Source organism: Octopus bimaculoides, chromosome 21, assembly GCF_046866305.1.
Source record: "Octopus bimaculoides isolate indiv1 chromosome 21, ASM4686630v1, whole genome shotgun sequence".
NCBI lineage: Eukaryota > Metazoa > Mollusca > Cephalopoda > Octopoda > Octopodidae > Octopus > Octopus bimaculoides.
In genome coordinates this window covers 7,710,149-7,718,589 of record NC_142948.1, presented here as the reverse complement: position 1 = coordinate 7,718,589, position 8,441 = coordinate 7,710,149, and positions in this window count along the sequence as shown.

Here is an 8,441-nt window from a genome sequence, read left to right as displayed (position 1 = left end):
TTCGGTTGCATACCTCAGGAAAATTGGAGAAAACTCCAGGTTTATCTTTTTCTGTATGCTCCGATCTTTTTTAACAATCGAAACCCGAGAGGAAATTTGCACTTTTATATAAAAACTTCTCTTCGTCTCGAAAGAAATTTCCATTTATTAGGATACGCAATGATTGTATTTTTAAGTCATAATAAATATTTTACATTAAACTTTTTGTAGACTATATATTCTATCACAAGAAGTGCATTGACAGTGACTTCGAAGTTTCGACTTGCTAAGCCATCATCTAATTATATAATACAGGTATTACTACACGAATGTACCCCTTCGAATTTGTTTCCTCATAACTTCCAGAGCAGTGGATATATTTTAATGATATTTTCTACAAATACATTTCATATGGTATAGAATCCGATCATATCAAATTTTGTTGTGGAGGAATTTTTTTCCGAGACGTGGGGAAAGGAAAATCAACACTAATCGCTTTTGAGCATTTTTAAATGAAGTTTTCTACAAATACCTTTCGGAGTGTGTAAATTACGATTAGATCGGTATTTGGTGTGAAAAGAAAAATGGGGAACACCCACACATAGCAATTTTTTTCCAATATTTTCAGTTTCATTTTATAGATATATGCGTTGTATGCTAGCCCACGTTTCTTTATTTCTCTTTCATATTAAATTCCGATTTAATCGTAATTTACTCACTCTGAAAAGTTCATTGAAAAATATCAATTTTTCTGGAAGTTATGAGGAAACAAAGCTAACTCGTGTGAATTTTCCGAAACTCTTCTCCCTATCCACGGATAAAATTTTTCAAAACAAATCATGAGGAAACGAAGTCGATGGCGGTGTGGTATGCATATATATATATATATATATATATATATATATATATCACAGTTTGAATTGTTCATTTCCCGCCTGGTAACACATTTTGACAAACACTATTTAAGTAAAAATAAATATTAGATGAAATACATGAAAACATTTTGCAACATGAAGGAGTAGAATATAGTAATCAAAAAGTAAATTAATTGTTGATAGTAATTTATATGTAACATATGGTATAATTATAAACAGGGAACATTTTAGCTATTTCTGTATAAATAAACCCAATCTTCCCCCCCCCCATGAATTTTATTTAAACGCTGTAAAGGAAGTGATAATTATGTAATCCCCCGCAAATAAAAAAGAGGCCAACTTTTTTTTTTATTAAAATTGGTCGTTTCATTTCGAATAAGCTATGAGAAATATAATTTCCCTATCCTAAATAGTTATAAATATAGAAACATTATTTGATAGCAGCCAATAAAAATCACACGGATATGATGAAAGAAACACTGATCAGAGATACTTTTACCAGAGAAGAAGGGAGATAAAAATTCAAGAGTGAAGCGGGAAATCCCCAACTTCTTGAGAAAGCTATAATTATATAGTTTGTTGGAAGAGTATGTTATTGGCTTTATATGATGTATAAAGACACAATTAATTCGACAAAAGCTTATCTTAAATCAAATTAAAAGCGCTTCGTAGTGCGAGGCAGATTGTTGTTAACTGTAGACAAGGTTGGGGTTGAACTGTATCGAATGTAACCCCCCCTCCCCCGATTTAAAAAAAAAATTTTCATACGATGCACCAAATTTTTCGTGCCAACGGCGGGTTCTCTACGCAGCTGCTCGACCTGCTAGAAATAGCAGTCAAACATCTTTTTAAAAAAGGAGATGTAATAGATACATATTTGAATAAGAGACAACATGGTCATAGCTGAAATGTTACGTAGGTCTTCTGAAGCTAAAAAAACGTTTTTTTTATTTGAATGACAGTGTGTGTGTAGGAACAAAAAGCAGGTGTATTAGTTTAACACTCGGAAGAATGGGAAAGTCTTTTACGTTTCGAGCCTACGTTCTTCCACAAAGGATTATAAGAAGCGGTGGGAAACGGTGAGAGAAAAAAAATGTGTAGAGATTGTCCCGGCTGTCCGTCGTAGGTTGATGTTGACTGTTCTGTTCAGACCTCTCTGGACAAAAAGCCTTTGGACGTTGAATAAGGCAGACAGTGTCGTTACCCCACCACCACCACCATCAGACTGCCTCTTTAGGCCGCCATGCTAAGTACCAAGTGGTTTACAAGAGTGCAACGAACATGATCGACTATGAGGCAGCCCTGCAACTGACGCCCAGCTGTTGAGTGGACCTATAATCATTAATATTCCACCTGTGTGATTTCTGTCTCTTTAGGAGTATCTAGGACAGTAGTTTCCAGTTAGTTTTATGATTATGATACCCGAGGGTGTTGTAAACAGTAGTGAATGGTGTTGCAAGGCATTTATTTCTGGATCTTATATTGTCTCTATTGGAATCAAATGGGTTAATAAAAGAACCCCCTTCAGTTATGAATGACTATGGGATTGCACCTAGAAAGTTACCCTTCTGAGGCAGAACTCTGGGCAAGTTTGTTTGTGGAAGACCAACAGTCGCCCATACATACCAGCCTTCCTTCTCCATGCCACTGATATTGTCCAAGGGAAAGGCAAAGGCTGATACAACTTGGCACCAATGATGTTATAATTCATTTCTATAGCTGAGTGAACTGAAGCAATGTGAAAATAAAGCATCATGTGCAAGAACACACAACATGCAGCCTGGTCTGGAAATCAAACTCACAACTTCATGATTGTAAGCCCAATATTCTAACCACCGGGTGCTATGTACCATAATAGGTAGACAATGACAAGGTGACAGAAATGTTGGAAACCACTGATCGTCATTGTCCAATTCACCCTTCCTCTTTTTAGACAGTTTATTGGAATTTGGAGGTGATTTGGATGCTGTTTCTGAAAGGTCAAACAACTGCATAACAGCTCTAAAGTACCAGTAAGATAGATTCGACTGGCTAATATCCAACCCTGCATAAGTTGGTCCTGTACCAAGAATAAAAAATTTTAAAAAACCCTGCATCAACAAATTGTTTGGTCCATACAAGCTTGGAAAAGTGGATGTTAACATAATGATAATTATGACACACATACTGTTAAGTGAGAAACATTGTATTTGAGTGAAAAAGAGAAAGAATGAGACCTAGAACATAGCAGAAAAGGGGAGAGTTAAAGAGAGAATGGATGGAGTAAGAAAACAGTTTGATGTTGCAAAGTGACAATGCAGTTTAGAATGTTCCTGTTATTCTTACCAATATTTAACAATGTGCTTCTTCCTCTCACTATCACTACTTTACAACTAGTGTTTGTTCATTTCTTTCTTGTTTTGCCATAATGGTCTGGTTTTTTTTTCTTTTTGTGGGGGGTGAATTATTTAAGAATGTATTTGAAGCCGCATGCCAAAATTGTTCAAGATTCATGGTGAGGTTTCAAAATAGCTCTTAAGTTATTCAATTTTAAATATTATTCAGGAGAGCACATACAGATCCTTATTGTTTAAGATTTATATTTACATGGAGGCGCAATGGCCCAGTGGTTAGGGCAACGGACTCACGGTCTTAGGATCGCGGTTTCGATTCCCAGACCAGGCGTTGTGAGTGTTTATTGAGCGAAAACACCTAAAGTTTCACGAGGCTCTGGCAGGGGATGGTGGCGAACCCTGCTGTACTCTTTCACTACAACTTTCTCCCTGTTTCTGTTGTACCTGTATTTCAAAGGGGTCAGCCTTGTCCCACTGTGTCACACTGAATATCCCCGAGAACTACGTTAAGGGTACACATGTTTGTGGAATGCTCAGCCACTTGCATGTTAATTTCACGAGCAGGCTGTTCTGTTGATCGGATCAACTGGAACCCCCGGCGTCGTAAGCGACGGAGTGCCAACAACAACAATATTTACATGCATGGATGGGTCAGACAGAGTTTATTGAGGCAGATTCTCTTCAGCTGATTGCCCTTCCTGTTACCAAGCCTCCTGTTTCCAAACAAGGTAATATTTCCTCATAGCCAGACATGTTTTCATGGAAGATTGGAAATGAAGGACATTACTAATATGACGGAGATGCTCTTTTACAGTTAAAAGGCTATGTGAAGACAAGACAAAACACAAACATACACACGTGTGTATATTCTTTTACTTGTTTCAGTCAGTTGACTGTGGCCATGCTGGAGCACTGCCTTAAGGGGTTTTAGTTGAACAAATCAACCCCAGGACTTATTCTTTCTAAGCCTAGTACTTATTCTATCAGTCTCTTTTGCCGAACTGCTAAGTTACGGAGACATAAACACACTGGTATTGGTTGCCAAGTGATGGTGGGAGTGGGGACAAACACTGACTCACACACATAAACACATACATACATTTATGTGTGTGTGATGAGCTTCTTTCACTTTCCATCTACCAAATCCACTCACAAGGCTTTGGTCAGCTTGAAGCTATAGTAGAAGACACATGCTCAAAGTGCCATGCAATGTGACTGAACCCGGAACCATGTGGTTGGGAAGCAAACTTTTTAACACACAGTCACACCTGTGCCTGTATGACAAGATATTTTAAGTTTCTATCTACCAAATCAATCCACAAGGCTTCAACCGGCCTGGAGATGTAATAGAAAACATTTGTTGAAGGTACCAGGCAGGAGGACTGAACTCATGACTATGCGGTTAGGAAGTACATTTCTTAACTACACAGCCATGCCTGCATCTTGTGTGTTGGAATAATGCAGTTTGAATAACGAATCATGTAACAGAGTTGTTAAAATTGTTCTTTAAAAGCCACTGAAAATGCAAATTGGAAATGAAAAGAAAAATAAGGTTACACTTTACTGTATATTCAATATTTTGGGATGAAAAACTCTCCTTCAAGAAATAAATAAATGATGGTGACTAGCTCATTACCATTCTTCATATATCTACACAAGCCAACTCTCTCTCTATATATACGTGTGCGTGTGTGTGTGTGTGAATATATGTTTATATACATATATATGTATATGTAGATATATGTCTATATATGTATATATATATGTGTGTGTGTGAGTGTATGCATATGAGTGTGTGTATATACATATTTGTGTGTGTGTGTGTATCCGTGATGTAAAAGCATATTTCAAGTGCATTGTGGAGATTTTTGAAAAACGATATATTTTCTTTCTAAGGATGGTTCATTTGTTCCAGAAAAGCATGAAAATAAAAGCAGATATGACAAGAATAAACGAGATCTTTGAGAGATTAAATAATAAATGAGGTGAGAGGTGGCATGGCACGTGTGTGTATAGTGCAGTTCTTATTTTGGCAGTGGGAAAAATGCCAAAAGTGTAATTGTTTGAATATATTGATTCCTTTCCACAAGACACCAAGCAGGGAATAAAGCCAGCTGAACTAACTCTAGCATATATATGTATAATATATATATATATATAGAGAGAGAGAGAGAGAGATACATATACACATACATACATACATATATATGTATATATATATATATATATATATATATATATATATATATATATATACACACATATATATATACACACACACACACACACACATATATATATATATATATATATATATATATATATATATAAAAGGAAAAATAGAAGATAGAGGAATAAATGATTATCTTATGAACTTCATTAACTTACTGCTGTTGGACTCGTTCATAGTTAAGTGCCTGAGTAACTGCTACAGTTTCATCAGAGCCTAGGTCCTGATAAAGCTGTAAGGTGTTACTCAGGCACTCAACTCAAATGATACTCATGTCAAGAGGCAGGGCATTCAAACAGCATCTTTCTTTGTCAGGATATTATGGGCAACAAATTTGTGGCAGAGTTCATTCGCGAAGAGTAGTTTTTCTGGGCAGAGGTTAGAGTAGTGCACAAGTGTGGGTACATCTGGTGAGTTCTGCTGATTCCTGTGAAGCGAAGCTCAATTCGCTGTTCCAATTTTTGAAGCATTGCACATGTCAGCAGTAGAAAGGCACGAAGAATAAAACGGAAACATCTCTCCAGGAAAGATAAACAGAATGCCAACCTAGCTTGCTGCAGGAAGGCAAAAAATAAAGACACTCTTAACTTGAGAGGAAAAATCAGAACAGTATGTTCAGCTTTGCTTCATGGGAATCAGCAGAATTTGACGGTTGTACCCACACTTGTGCCCTACTCGAACCTCTGATCAAAAAAAGTACTCTTCCTGAATGATCCCTTCCACATGTCTGTTGCCCTGTTCAAATGCCCTACCACTTGATGTGACATCACTTTCAGTTCTGACGTCTCCTTTCATTCCTCCACACCACTCATTCCATTAGAATAGAATGCAATAGAATTTCAGTCAAATTTTCCTTTAAATATTCAAGCCTTGTAACCCATTTCAAATACTTCATGCTGTTGTCGATCATCTAATTCAGGGGTTTTCAAACTTTTTGACTTGCGGACCCCTTTATATTTCAGGCTTTATTTAACAGTATTTAACAAATAGGTTTATTGTCAATTAAAAGATTTCGATTAAAAAACATATATAAAATCAAATTGCCCATAAAAAGTATTTGCAGACCCCCTGTGGTCCGCGGACCACAGTTTGAAAACCCCTGATCTAATTCACAAATTTAGGTAAAGTTGACCTTGGTGGATTTTTAACCTAGAACGTAAAGATGGACGAAATGCTGCTAAGCCTTTTACCTGGCATACTAGCAAATCTACTAGCTTATCATCATAACAATATTAATGATGACGATAATGATGATGATGGTAGTGGTGGTGGTGGTGGCAGAGATACCATCTCAGAGGAAGTGAATCCCTTCCAAGTGAAAATTGAAACTAAAACTGATTCCATTGACAAAAGAACTTACAGCTGAGTCAATTACTCAATAAAAAGATACAATACAGCAAATTCAAATTAACTTTTACATGTGTTTTATCGTTATTCTTTCATTGTTTAGAATACAGAATGTTAATGATTGCTGTTGCCATTTTCTTTAAAAATTACACCCTGCCCCTCCATACACACTCAGAACCATCAGCAGCAGTAGTAGTGACAATAGTACAACTGTCACCATCTCTACATCATCATTATTCTCACCACAAGCAATATCATTATCGCTACCAATACTCACACCACCACCACCGATTTCATCATTATCACCACGACTACCACTGTTCCTGGCTTAAGCACTTTATATCCATTAAGCTGTCTGTATGTTCACCAATATCTTTGGTGCACCGAGAACAAAAAATTGTATTCTGTACTTCTGCACTCTATGATCTTTTGTGCCTATAAAATATCTTGATGTAACTAATGGCTGTTCATTATTTCTTCTTTTTATCTCCAGACTGTTTCAAAATATAGTTCGTATTCTGAGGAACACAGAAAAAATGATAAAGGTATTAAATATATAGATAGACACAGACAGACACATACACACACACATGAATGCATATATCTCAGTGGGTGTGTATGGGAGTATATACGTAAAGATTCATTTACCATATATATATATGTATGTATGTACGTATATTGAGTATAATGCATACACAGATATATACATATACATATATGAGTGTGTCTTTGTGCATATGGATATATGGGGCTGCATGCACAAACACACACATATATATAAGGATTGTTGTTATGATCAATCTGTTAAGTAGCAGCAATTGGTTCTAAAATAACAAAAAGATATAAATAGGTAAAAAAAAAATCATCAAAATAACAAGAGTATGATTATGATGTAAAGAAGAGACAAACAAATGACATTGAGTCATGCAAATGAAAACATAACTGAAAAAGCATAGAAATATAAAGTAAAAAAACAACAATCAAAAGAATGTATAATTGAAGATTAAATACACCAGAGGTAGAAGAAACAGAAGAGAATTTAATGTTTTGGGTGACACTCTTAAACAAAGAAAAGAAAGAGATAAAGAGAGGCAAGAGAAGAAAAGTAATTAAAAGAAGCAAGAGAAAAAGAAAATTCATGATACCAAATGGTTTGTTTGCTTCCTCTCTGGCTTATATTTGTGTTTTCTCACACATAAGCATATAAACATTAAAAACGTCTTGAGATCCCAGAAACATCACTGATGACATATCTCAGATCATTCATGAGATGTATCTTAGAACTCTCTCTCTATGTGTATGTGAGTGAGAGAGAGAGATATGTACAGGTACAATAAACACTAGAAATGTACAGAAAATAGACATCATCAAATGCCAGGGGGAATACCTAGAAGTAGTTGATAGCTTCCATTATCAAGGTGAACAAGTCAGAATGAGAGGTGGATGCTCCAAGAGTATAGCTCCTAGAATAAGAATAGGCTGAGCAAAGTTCAGAGAGCTTCTACCTTTGTTAGTAACTAAGGACCTCACCCTCAGAATGAAAAGCAGATTATATAGGGAGATTTCACAAAAAAACAAAAGACGAAGACAGGTGGTGTAGACAAACAGATGTATTAGTTTAACGCTTGGGAAGTAAAAAAGTATTTAACGTTTCGAGCCCCTACAGTCTTCCACAGA